Consider the following 14,380-nt stretch of genomic DNA (forward strand, 5'->3'; position numbering starts at 1 on the left):
AGAATTATTAAGTGATCCTCTCAAGGTTGCCATCAGTTAAAATGAGTTTAATCAGTTCAAAACGCTAATGTAATGGAAAAACATTTACACTTCCACTGATCACCAATGAATCATTTCTTACTTCATTTTGCCATTTTCATTGGTTTTTCTTTTCTTTTTTCTCTCACTGCATGCAGAATCTGTTAACAGTCACTATTAAGAATATGGCATATATTATAGTATCCTATGCCTAAGATACTATACATAATGATCAAATAATTCATGCTCAGCATAAAGATAATACCTCTTTTGAAATGCAGCAAATTCAAATCCATTCAGAGAAAGAATTAAGACCTCTGTACCACGCATAACTCAACTCGTCTGTTTGCAGGCCTATCTATTCGTACAAGGTTAATCACACTGACTGACGACCCTCTGACATTACATAAATAAAAAATCTTTAATGAGGTTTGATCCACGTACTGAAAGGAAATTTCTTGGCACAATGATGAGAAATTCAACAGCACAACATAATGAAAACTGTTCATCTTGAGTTAATATATTGTATCTTTTATTTATCAAACTCCTGCCACACTGATTATTTTTAATTTACAGGAAAACGAGAGCAATTCTAAGAAGTCGTCAAATTAGTTCCCAACTCAAACTTACTTTAATCTTTTACCACAAGGGATAGTTGCATCACCTTTGGTGCATTGTTAATTAGAATTTCAGGCAGAACTCAAAATTAATTAACCTATAATGGAAATTGGAAGAAATTAAAAAACAGTTTCTGAGCCCTAACAAATAAAACTCATATATTCTCTCTGGATTAAATCAACAGCTCCAAAATCAGGGTTTTTGTTAATCTAAAATAAAAATTGACACTCACTCTTAGTCTAGTCAGCACAGATTATTATTATCCGGTGCTGTGTTAAGTGTTTTTTGCCTTGCCATCGGCTCCAACCATTTTTGATCACTTGCAGTGCTATGGTACAATGTTTGTTTAAAGAGGAACTATGCAAGATTTTTGCCTTTATTAAATTTAAATTATTATTTCAATAAACTGCTTCAGAGTAATTGTGATGGTTAAATGACTTGTTACAGGGAGAAGAGGTTCTCTGCTTCCCTAGCGTCTCTTGGCCTAAAATCAACCTTGCAAGATCAGCGCCCCCGACCCAGTGTCCCAGATCTTGTCTCGGTGGTGCCACGACAGAAGCACGCCCCGTAATCCCTTATCTCTTGATTATGACAGATAAGACTACACAAATATGCACATCCTAAAACATATCAGGCTATCCATCGCTCCATGGATTGCCTTCTCATCGGCGTCATTGAAAGCAAATGCACATGGCGGGGGTGGGGGTTAACAAGACAGCCAAAAAGCGACCAGACAGTTCCCCTTTTTACTTTGCCTTTACCTTTAAGTAAAATCAATATACTGTACACAACATATCTGTTTTTTGTCTCACTTCACTAATCTCAACAACTTCAATCATGTTGAGAAGCCAAAAAAACACTTTCGGCTCCACAAATCAACCCAGTCTTTTCTGACTACAATATATTCACCTTAAAGTGCTTTTTGCAAATGACCAACCACAAACATGGACATACTGTATCTACAGACAGCACAGCTGCACATTTTACTAACTAACAGCAAGCTCCTGTAAAATACTTTAGATAAATACAAGAAGTTAAACACATTATTAGGTGAAAAATCAGCTATACAAATGCATACATTAAAGGGGAACTTTCCACCTGTTTTGTTAACCCTCCTCCCAGCCATATGCATTTGTTGTCAACGAAGCCGGCGAGAAAGCAATCCATGAAGCTGTGGATAACGTTATTTATCATACGTGTTATTTGTGTATATTTGTGTAGTCTTATCTGTCATAAACTATAGATTACTTGTTCCGGAGTTTGTGTTGGGGTGCGGACAAGACGAGAGCAGGAACACCGGGTCAGAGGTGCTGATTTTGCAAGGTTGGTTTTCGGCCAAGAGACGCTACAGTAGGTGAAAGGCAGAGAGCCTCCATTCTCCCTCAGAGCAAGTTACAAGTCATGTATTTAACCATCACAATTACTCTGAAGCTGTTCAACTAAGGTAAAAATGTAGCATACTTAAGGTAAGGCTCTTGCCTAGTTCCTCTTTAATCGTAGATTTGTAGCATCACTCCCTGATCATAAGGTTACAAGTGACCTGACTAGAATAACATTTTTGTATTCCATTAAATGATACTTAGAATTGATATGATTATAGCAGGTAGGACAATTTTAGCCTCATTATTTCAGCTGCTGGTGTCAAACAGATTTGGGAGCACATAAAACCTAAATGTAAAAACATAATTTAAAGAAATAAGTGCTTCCTATTATATCTTCGAAAAAGCTTTAGTGCTTCAATCAGTCTCTACTGTATGGAGATATCAAAAGCACAATGGAATAGCTTTGACATTGCTTGCAGCCAACAGGGTAAAAATGAAATGAAGAAGACAGGAGGGGGCCCTCCTACACAGGACTACACTCCTGCTGAGGAGCTGGCCCTCTGCAATAATGGGGGTCACTATAAAAAATTGACAGGGAAAGCCAAAGCGGTTTGCCAGGCTCTGAACACTCTTGCCCTCCTAAAGAGGGAACCTCTGTGAATGAAGATGCCTTTTACCAAGAGAATTGATTGGTCCGGAGGCTGTGCTTTTATATACGTTGATCTGTTATTTCAAACATAACCTGCTCCAGAGGAGGTTAGGTGTGCAGCATAAATTACAATGACTTTCCACCTAGGGAGAAGTAAACTAAACCTCCATCTTAACCCTGAAACAAAAAAAAACACACACACACACACACATGCTTAAACATCTCTCCATACCCAACATTTTAATTCACCAGGGAGAGTTGAATCATGTTCTTTGCATTGTTGATGTGTAGCTCAGCCAGCACTTGAACATCTCACTGTGATGGAAATAGGCAGGAAAAGAACATCTATTTTACAAGCGTAGATTGAACAAAATGATGAAGAGGAGAGGACACTCATTTTCAAGTAACTAAATCACCTTAAGGAGCGGCGCACAGCTGAGTCATTACGTTGAATGGCAGTTAACAGGAGAAACTTGTCACTTGTCAAAGACACCAAATGTTAACATCAGTCAAAAAGAAACGAGACACTACAATTTTTTTTCAAGACGCAGCCCATAAATTCAAGTCAAAATGTCCCAGATTCTCGACTATTTACTGTCAGCTCTCCCTCAGAAATAGATGACATCAACCGTGGTAAACTGAAGTTCACCCTGTCAATTAATCACCAGCTCTCTGTTCCAATACTCTATGAATTTCATCTTGTGAGGTTTATTCTCATGGATCTAATGATTGATGTTTACTTTGTTAAGTCTGAGTTGTTTTCCAGATTTGTGCACACACAAAGTGCATTTAATGAGCGCATCACGATCGGTAACGCAACCTTCGCCTTTTTGTATTTTCTTTCCTAACCTGTCATCCTGTTTTATCTTTTCATTCCCTCTTTTCTTTCTCTCACTCCACCCGACGGGGCGGCCACTGATATAAAAGGAAGCGTACGGCGCACACGTATCGCACACACAAACACAACGCTGCCACATCTGTAAACATACGTGGACGCACGCAGTCACTTGCATCTTTCTCTCAACCTGTGTGCACGCGCACACACACACTGACACACACGCACAAATCCAAACCCCTGAGCAGATCAAGGCTTATCCACCCACAGTGGTGGTAACCCTGCAGGATGATGAAGGCTTGGATCCAAAGTACCAGCTTATATCTGCAGATCAATGGCTGACCTCCCAACCAGCTACAGCCAGACCGACCGACACTACACAGCTTAAAGCCCAGCCAAAGGCACTGCTCCAAGCTGCATGCTGAATATTATATCAGTCTAATGATTCTCCCCTGAAGCCCAGACTCTTGTCAGTTTGTCAGTGTGTTTTTTTCTCTGTTGCTCTCTCTAGGTCTTTGTCACTACTTTTTTTTTTTTTGTCACTGCCTCAAACTCTGTATTTCTGTTCGAAGGCGACCCGCTTTGGGAATGAAAGCAAAGAACATAAAACAGCAATATTTTTGGAGGAGCAGAAGGTGAATTTTAACTTTCTGTAATGTAACTATCGGCCCCAGTGCAAGTGCTTTGAAATGTATGAAACCGGGAATGAGACTGTCACTCCAGGAGATGGTGTAGGGTCTCTGACAGACATTAAAATGACTCAGACCTCTTTGTCCAAAGGCATTTGCTGACCAGCTAGAGCAAATACAGTTTGAAGAAAACACACAGAATGACCACGGATAACAAGAGAGGGGGATGTGGCGGTGAGATTAACCCACTGTGACACTTTGAGGCGTTACAACATAGAGGCCCTGTTGATTTCTCTGAACCTATAAAGGTGGGAGTAATGTTTGTCTACACTGTGCCATTCAGTCGTCCATCTAATGTGAGACTTAACAGAAAAGATATGCCAAAGTCTTCACTGGTGCAGGTGTCTATGAGGAGACCGTCAGATCATGTTTTGCAGTGGCAGAGCCCTCTGGCTGCTATAGTGGTTAAGATGGGAGGAGAAGAGAATAGTGATGTTATTAGTGACGTCAACAATAATACCACTTTGGAAATGCTAGAGGCTGGAGGAGAGGTGGGGGTTGTCTGTTGCTGCTTTAATTGTTTGGTTAGCTGCAATATTGAGAGTATTTGCTGAATCTGGCCCATTTATGTATACAAAATACATACATAAAACAAGTACATATCACAGTATTGTGGCTGAAATGATTCAATACAGAAACTAATGTAGGACTGCAGCAGCAACTGCTGTGCACATATGATGCTTTCCTGGTGGTGGTGGAGTTATAGCCACTGTGGATTGTCCCTGTGGTGTAATAATCATTTAAAAAACTCACAGATCTGTCATCTCAGATTAATTATTATTCTTAGTATGGGTTTCGTGCATCATCATACTTCTTGGGGAGGTTGTTTGCCACGTGAGTCTGTCAGTGTTTGCCTGTTGGTCTCTCTAGTGCTTTAATCACAGAGTGGCTTATTAACTCCTATAAAAGAGACCTGAACTCCATGGAAACAACATGACATCATCTTCTGGCAGTAGAGTCTTAATCTTGTCTATCATTGTGTCTAAAAATTTGGATTATTATGGTACTGTAATTGTGTTGCATTTTATTTGCTTTCAGAAAAGATAATACAGTGTATGACTATTTTGAGCATAAGGTAGAAAGCAGTGCCACAAGCCCTCAGTCCATACACAGGGGTCTACAGGCTTGCACAGATAACACCCGACCAACTGCCACAATCAGGCAATGCTGAGGTCATTGCACAAATACATTCCTGCTATTTAGACGCATGGCTAGATTTCTTTACTTTTTAAAAAAAAATTCACAACCAAGCACACACTTTCTTTTTAGTTCAACAGAATTTTTGATGTCATCTAGGGCTAAGTTTCCTCCCTTTATTTGTTAGATGAAGTTTTAAAGATTCATATAAAACCAGTTGTTCATACTGTATGGGGTAAGTCATCATGACTCAGACTCATTCTGTTACCATGGGGAAATCAACAAAGTTTTTTTTTTTTTTTTTTTTACTTTGGATGAACTTGTAGGGAAATAATTTCCGGTTGCTTCCCTCAGTTTTTGTTTCTCACACCCTCTCCTCTACTCTGACACCCTGTGTATTGTTTGTTTGCCTGTGTTTCAATCTCTGCACATATCTCTAACCACTGTGGATGAAACAATTTCTTTTATATCTGAGATGAGTTACTGCATTTTGTCTGTTTTTGTGGCTGACTGTTTCTAAAACCAACTCCCAATGTATAGCAACCACAGCATTTCATCATCTCTCTCTCTCTCTTTATTTTGTTGCCTCCAGTCCACATTAAAATATGCATGATTTTGAGTTTGTGTTACAGCTGTCAAGTCTGCAGGATCAAACTAATCAAAGTAAATCCTTATGAGAAACATGAAGGATAAACAAGTGATTAGAAGGCCAAGCTTATGATTGTCTGGGAGAGAGTTAGAGACGCCAACCGACAGTTAGCCAGCAGAGCTTATTCTGCCAGGACGGCTTCACTACCTAATCCCGCCCTGTTTGTCACTGCCTGTAGCCCCATATATATATCATCTGCAACTCACATTGCAGGAGCTGGAGTTATCTGTGTTGCAGAAGTTGGAGTAGAAGTGTTGCCTGGAGATCTTAACAACAGCGTTATAAGTTAAGGTATTGCATCAGCAGTCCCAGAAAAAAAAGAAAAAAAAGAGAAAGATCTCCTCTGGCTCATGACAACACTATTAAGTTGGTACTCTGGGAGATTTCTGATCAAATGTGATATCTGTTTTAATCTTCAGTGTGGTCCTGGAGCAGTGTCCCATTTGGCTTTAACAAAATTATAAAACAATTCTCAATTGCAATCCAGATTGGTTGGGTTGATGGTTTAGACGTCGAGGCTGATGTCTGATCATGAGCTGCGCAGTACATTCAGAAGATAATGGCCATAATGGCAGTCAAGTCAAATGAAGATTGTTTTCACAGCACTAATCATAAATTTGTCCTAAGGGCTTTGCAACTGTACAACACACACCATGCCTTTAATGGCAGTCTGAGAACAAATTTAAGAGCAACCGTTTATTATTTGTTATTTGTCATTTTAGCTTTGAGCACATTAGCACTGTGTCAATTTGTTTTAAAGCATTATTTTGTGAGCGCCTCATTATATTTAATAGGAAACAATCAGTTAGTGTTCAAGGACAAAGTGATTAGTTAATTCTTTGCCCCACTTGTGAGAGAAAATCCCACATACAAACTGCAAATTTGTGTAAATGTGGCAAAACAATTTTTATTTTTGGATTAAAAAAAAACCCAAATAAAATAAGAAAATTACCAGGGGTTCAAATTGTGCTGTCATGTGCAGATTGACTTCCAAAAGAAATGTTGGAAATTCCCAAAAGAAATTCTGTCAACTAATATCAAAGAGGCTTAAGATCTTCTGAAAATTTGAGATATTTTATTCTGGTTTATGTACACATCAGTCAAGTTTAAAAAAAAAAAAAGAAAAGAAAAAAAAAGGTTGTTCGGTTTGGCTTCCTCTGAGAAACATTTCTGCCAGTTAGTGATAGAGATGTCTTGACTTTCTTTGCTGTTACACTCCTCTTGTCTGTGTCATGGAGGTTTTCCATCACAATGATTAATGAGACCTATGAGACAAAAGTCAACCTCCAGATGGAACTTTCCTCAATGAACAGAAGCACATTAAACGATTAATTGATATATTTTCTAGTGCTTTTCAAAAAGGTTTGTCTGTACAGAACTATTGACTTTGCTTCTAAGTTTACATTGAATATACAAATGACTGATTCCAGTTGTTCCTTTGACTCTTTAGGCTTCCACTATGTTGACTCTATAATGTGACTGAAACAGCCTTGACTCTTCGAAATCACATTTATATCCCACAAATAATGCAAAAGCAATTACATTTTGTCAGAAACTTAATGAAGAATTGTTTTTAATTAACAAAGTCGCAAATTGTTGATAGCCTGGTGAATGTTTCAACAAAACTGACAACGCGTTTAATTTGTTTTCCCGGTAGAAAAAAAAAAATCTCTGTCTTGTTCATGGTGACAGTCCTGTGGTTGAAATTGGTTGAGATAGTATACAGTAGCTGCCATTTGTTGCCTCAACACATAATTGAAAATGAGTGCTCTGTCGCTGGGCAACTTGAAAGAGGCTGTGGAGAAACTAACTGTTCTGGAAACCAAACCCATTGCCAGTTCTTGTGTATTAGTGGTTGTTTGCACTTGTTACTAATTTCCACTTAGGTCAAAGCTGAACTATTTCACCAAAACTTTTAAAAGATAGTGGTGTTTTATCAGGAACAAGTCATTTATACACAGTGGCTTGCTCAGACTTTTTGAAGGACAGGGGCGCAAAGAAAAGAAAGAAAGAAAGAAAAGAAAGGGCACATACTGTGCAGTGTGCACAGGGGGCAATTTCTGAGATGAGAGATACCGAATATATAATTACTCTCTGATGCCAAGTCTGTTTGTGGTTGGCTGAGAGAGATGTGAACTTGTTACTTTGCATCACATTTGAATTCAGTCTGGTTGAGTTTCCATTGCGTGTGCCAACCGCCTTTGATCTGATATCAGATGTGACGGGACAATCGATATAGATATACATTTACGTGCTGATTCCATTAGTTGCATCAAATAGTGTTTGTTGTGATTATTTATTGCATTTACATGTGTCTGGAACTGTGGAAACCTGTCTGTGAGGTCTTGGTGACCTGTGCGCACTGTGTCACCGGTCACCGGTACCACTGCACCAGCTGTGCTTCGCCTTGTGCCAAGAGTAGACCAGGTTGGAGCTAGCGGGCTTTCGACAGGAAACTTTCACTGCGCCAAACTGAATCTGTGGCACCTCAGTATTATACTCTATTATTTTTAAAATGTTATTATTTGTAGCCAGAATGTACATTCATGATTGTATTCCCTATTCCTGGGTGTCAACATTAAGTCATACGCATCAGACACAGGTTTATCAAAAAGAATTGAATATGATCAAATTGTGTATTTTTGTACTGTTGCATCGTATTGCATAATTTTTGGACTGTGTGGAATGTGTACCCCGATACAAGCTGGATTGTGTGTAACGGGCACATACAGTACCTACGCTTTAAAGTAATTCTAACACAGGACCAGACATGGAGCACTGCTCTCTTGGGAGGACCCACTCTAGCTTCCTTCATTCTCTCTGCTGCCCTTATAAAAAAGCCTGCAAGACATTCACAAGTTCAAAGCAACCAGAGAGAAAAAGCGAAGCGACCTCTGGCCCTGTCAGTACTCAAAGTCTTGCAGGCATGTGTCACTCTGAATAGTACGGCACATTTGTATGACCCTCTGCCAAGCTGTGGGATCACTAAAAATTCCTCGGGGACATGCAGCCTTTCCAAAGGCAGATGGACAGAGCAAGTGCAGAAGCAAAAAAAAGAAGAAGACAGGCAGCAGAGAAGTGGGAGAGCAATGCATTCTGGGCCTCCAATGTCCAATAAATTCATCAGTTTAGACACAAATTCAAGAGAAGAGAAGTGATGGAAAATCATTATGGTAGAAAATACAAGGATTCAAATGACTTGCTGCAGGGAACTGGTGATTGCTTTGTGGTAGCCCGGCCCAGCAGAGAGCAGGATCTACATAGTGAGCAGTCTCCGCAGGCCACAAGTCGCTAATTACTTATTAATGAGTGAATGAGTGCTTTCAAGTAAACACTGGTGAGCAGGTCAACTGAGCAAAAGGAAAGAAAGAGCTGAGTAAAGAAGGGCAGAGGAAGATTAGGAGACGCTGAACTTCACACTGAGGCCTGAATTTTAGTTGCAGGTATTTGTCTTGTGGATATTTAGATCTCAAAACAGAGGAAGTTTTTGGTCAATGTTTTCAGCACAAAGAGGAGGAACATGCCGGTCCTGGACAAAGCAAGAATAGGACAGGAAAGAAAAGGCGAGCACATGTAGTGCAAGAGAAAGGTTAAACAACACAAGAAACCAAGACAGAGCAGCAGATACAATACAAGAAAAAGTACAGATAAGTACAGAAATGGAAATAGAAAAAAGACATACCTATCTTGGTTGACCTTTACCAAGAACTGAATCACAGAGGAATGCAGTCAAGATAAGGCTAATACACTGAGGAGGACATCTTTATTCTAACCTTTTCTCCCGCTGATATTTCAACAAACAACGGCCAATAACAATCACCAGGGTCACGCGACCTGTAAACCTGAACTGTGTTAAGGAGCAGAATCTGCCGACATGAAGCCCCGCTTCACGTCCGCACAACATCTGACGTATCGGTCTCAGCTAAATCCACTTCTTTATTCATAGCCCGACACTGAACCTGGCTCCTTCACCTGCTCAATCTCTGAATAATAAAACAACTCATGCTGGCTGTTTGGGCTGGCGCAGCATGAAGAATCTCATACTTATACCTTCACACGCTCAGATATTAGAAATTCATTTGCATTCATCAGCAACACTGGCCCCCGAGGGGGGGATCTGTGGAAATATGTCGGATTGTTTAGTCAAAATTACAATACAGCTGGGGCAATTTATCTATTGAAAAGCCTGTTAATTTGTTCAGGAGGAAATGGTGTTTTCATTTGCATGTTGAATAAGGAGTAGCTGGAGAGCCCTTTCCGAACCTGCTGCACCACTCTCTCCATGGCTAATGAGGCAGGGAGCAGGGAATTACTGATTCCAGTGGGAGCCTTTAGCTTGACAAACACACCATGACTTTACAGTTGGCACAGACCAGGTCCACACATGTACGTGTGTGAGTGTCTGAATGTGTCTTCAAGTGTGTATATGTGAATATTCATGACTTTGTGTGTGCTAAAATGTCATTTTTCAAGAGGCAGGGATTAAAAGCCTCTAATTGCATTCCAAATTATTACATCAGATTAGTTCAAATTAGATAAAATACAGCCAATTACACAATAAGGCAGATGGAAGAAAAATGACCAATAAAATAACCCGTTGGCTAAGTGGTTTGATTTCGCTCCACAGCCAAAGTAAGGAGCTGGTGAGGCGTCGATAATGTACTGTATGATAACAAGGACACGTTTTATTGTCATCACTCAAATGTTACACCAGTTTTTGAACTCGGCATTATGATCTGACTTCATGGCTTCGACTTGAAGCAATAGCAACACATCCGAGAATATCTTGATACTTGACAATCAGTAGGAACTAATGAAAAGCAGAGCAGCACTGAGCAAAGTCTGAAGATACAGACGCATGAAGAAAAAAATCTACTTAGAATTCTTGTTATTTAGCTATAAATGTAGCTTCATTCAAAATGAATGACTGAAAAGAAAACGAAGAAAGTGAACAAATGGATCGACAAAACTCTGGACTTTGGACTTTGACATGGTTGTAGCTACCTCTCAAGTGCTCATTTTATTCCAAAATATAACACCAACCAAATATGTTTTGTGCCCAATCTTTACCAAACCATGGCTGTCCCACAACTTTAACCTTGTCTTCATTGTTGTAACCATGACAACACTGGTCTCGCACTCTACAGCAGCTGGTTTTAATAAATTATTAGCCTTGATTACATCAATGAAAAATTTTAATCCAGCTAATGAGGAACATTTGAAAGTCATTAAATATCGACATTAATTCATGGAAGTATTTAAAAACTGGCCAATTGTTTAACTAAGCCCAGTTTTAGGGAACATATTAATAGTTTTTTTTTATTTATTTTTTTTACTCGTGGTTCTTTTCTGGTTGTCCAACCACTAGCTCATTGTCCAACAGTGAGTCCCATGTTGGAATAAGTTAAAACTGAATGACTTGGATTGAACATAAAATGAAGGTGTTAACACAGATTGCAGCGACCTGTTTTTTCCCATAAAGTTGTGCTGCTTGATAAATTGAATCCTCAAACTGCTAAATATGTAGAAAGAACAAGTAACAGCTGTCAGGAGACACCAGTGGAACATCAGAGCAGAGAAGGAGAAGGAAAACTGTCAGCGTTCAAGTTCATGGTGTCGATGCTCAGACTTAATGTCTTAGCCAAAGAACATGGAAGAGAAATTATTTTTTTTCACCAACACTATCCGCGGTCTGCCTTATGCATAAAAGTACTGCTTTGCATTTGGGTCACTGTGGCCTTTTTTTTGCACATGATTTAAACTCTGAGACATTAGAATAAAGCTCACACTTTACAGCTCCTCACTCTGACATAAAATATTGATTAGTTATTCAGTTAAATGAAGTGACACGAGTGCATGAAGGCCTACTGATTGTTTAGGAGGCTCAGAAAACAAAGCAGACTAATAAATCGTTACCTAAATTGATGCATCTTTGAATTGAATTGAATTGATGATAAATAGCTCTCTCAGTCAAAGGTAACCACTTGATTTGTCTCATTGTATTGTCACTCAGCAGTAGCAGTGATGTCTTATTTTGTCTTGTCATTTGAGAAGAGGCAGCCAGTTAAATTAAATGCAACGTCAAAACTGTACATTAATTTACCGGCACTTCTTGTTTCACTTCACGTGTTGCAGAGATTAATGGACAACGTGTATAAAATTCAAGGTGCTCTGTCCAGGCAGGTAATCCTTTGACAATTAATCTGATTGTAAACAATAAATTAAGAGGATTATACACTGTGTAATTTCCCTAAAGTCCGACAGTTTTGCAGTTTTATCAAAACAAGTGTAGGAAACAGTACATAGAGTGAAATGTGAAGTATAGAAAAAGAAGTATCTGACATGAGCACATGTAGGAATACAGACTGTCCAGAGAGATTCTCCATATTCTTTTGTCACAAGTTAGACTGTGGGGAGGCAGGGGAGAGGGGATAGATAAGGGTGAGGCTGGGGGAGAAAAGATAATGTGGAGGAGAAGGGAGTAACTCCAGAGAATATGAATAGTTAATGATGCCTTTGCTGCTGGGAGAGACACACACCAGAGCTACTTGTAATGTAAGCTGTCCATAAACACACCCACACCCAGCGAGTAGACTAACACTGGCCGACAGTATGCAAACACAAACAGTGAGAGGCAGAGTCTGGGGTGTGCAAACACCAAATGACTCAAAACGTCCGTCTTGAGCAAGGATCAGCGTGGATACACACACTGTGAGGCTCCCTCCTCCTCCTGTGGACACGGAACATGAATTCACAGCATCATCTGGAGGATATCAAACGCTTAAAGGGTATTTTAAAGTGAAGTTTTGCTTTATCAGGAAATCCAACAGCTGACGCGAGATTAATCATCAGCGTTCGGCCGTTCAGTCGTTGAGTTTGGTAAGCTGGCAGTCAAGTACTGTAAAGTAGCCTGTGATTTTCAAACACTTTGAGGTTTTAATCTTTTGGTTGCTAATGAGGTATTTTGGTTGAATTTTAAGTCCGCCCCATCCCAACGGAGGACATAAAAAAGATGAACTTCTGAACGATCGGGGTGCAACAGTGGTGGAAAAAGGCGCTAAAGGAAAAACTACCGCCTTTAAAGCCCCCCCATTTACACACATGCTGACAAATGTGATAAACACACACTGTGAACACTAATACTTCACGGGAGTTCATCATCGCTGGAGTGAGAGAAAAAGCAATGAGGCTTTTTGGCAGATTTCCTGCTTACCCAGGGTTGACAAATTGCCAAGGCTCTCTGTCACAGCTCCACTTTGAGGCTGCTAACTGTTTCATCTGCCATGATTTAGATCTCAGGCATAAAAGTAGCCCAGTGGAAATGCATATTGCTTACACCTTAATTTGCATCAAACAACATGGAGCAATTACAGTCACTTTGAATAGTAATTTGTATGAGACAAACTCAATGAATCAATAACTACTTTGCTGTTGTTGTTGTGTGGAATCACCTCAGATAATTCTTTTGCTTCAGACAGGCAATTTTGAAGGTAAGCACATGAAAAATTTTTTTTTTTATAAATAACACAAAGCGGTAATTAAGGCATTATCCAGCCAAAACAATCCCCTCCAGACTGTCATAGATGTGGTTTAGTTGTCCAATATCTGTCTCTTTCCAAAAATAATTTGGAAAACTGCAATAAGCATGAGCAGAACTTCTCAATAAAACACTTTATCCACTGCAATTATGAAGAAGTATTTCATCTACAGCACACAGCAAATCCCCTCTAAAAGAAGCTCGGCTAAATATGGTTAGCCAAGTGTGTATTTTGTCAGAGGATGATCATACATCTACTGTAAGTAAATGTTAGGGTACAACTACAAATAGAAAGAAAAAAACAATATAATGTAACCCTTCACCCGTAACAGGCTCTTCTTCTTCTTGCAGAAAACATTCAAATACATTCCTTTTTCATTCATCAAAAAAAAAAAACACAGGATACTGTATACTGTAGGAGGTTAAGGACCCGTGCATTGTTTGCCTGTGTCTGTGCATACACAATGAAGCCACACTAATTGATAGCATGAGCGCCCTGTTACAGTACAGTAGTTGCCACTCTCTAACATCTCTTTTCATTTGTGACATTATGACCTAAATAGACAGGATAAATAAGCCGACCCCTGCTGGGCGGCAGCATGTAAGTGTCACGGCAGCGTTGTCAGTGGATGCTACGTGGTGTGGCAAATCAAAACGCTTATCATACACACATTTTCTAATCTCCAATGCCAGAGATTAATCCCTGACTTTTCCAAGTGCAGATCTGATTTGATTAAATGAGCTGTTAGAGGCTGAGTCTCAGCGCTACCACAGCAGTGTCTGACAAGGAAACACAAAGACTCTACTGCTAATCTGTGTTGCCTACAGACTTAACAAAAAGCCATGTTTGACCAGTTTTCAGTAATGTAACTACATACTGTACAGGATTTTAGAAACAAAGAGCCATTGTGCAGGATTAGTTATAC

At 39.6% G+C, this 14,380-nt stretch overlaps 1 protein-coding gene across 1 annotated transcript in view; it reads right to left on the bottom strand.

The window, feature by feature from the left end:
• The window catches only part of LOC310994480 (transmembrane protein 132C), a gene marked incomplete at both ends in the record, with an annotated part of 135,282 nt that overhangs the window by 76,482 nt on the left and 44,420 nt on the right, over window positions 1-14,380 (bottom strand). The window lies entirely within an intron of this gene.

Source organism: Trachurus trachurus, assembly GCF_905171665.1.
Source record: "Trachurus trachurus genome assembly, chromosome: 12".
Lineage (NCBI taxonomy): Eukaryota > Metazoa > Chordata > Actinopteri > Carangiformes > Carangidae > Trachurus > Trachurus trachurus.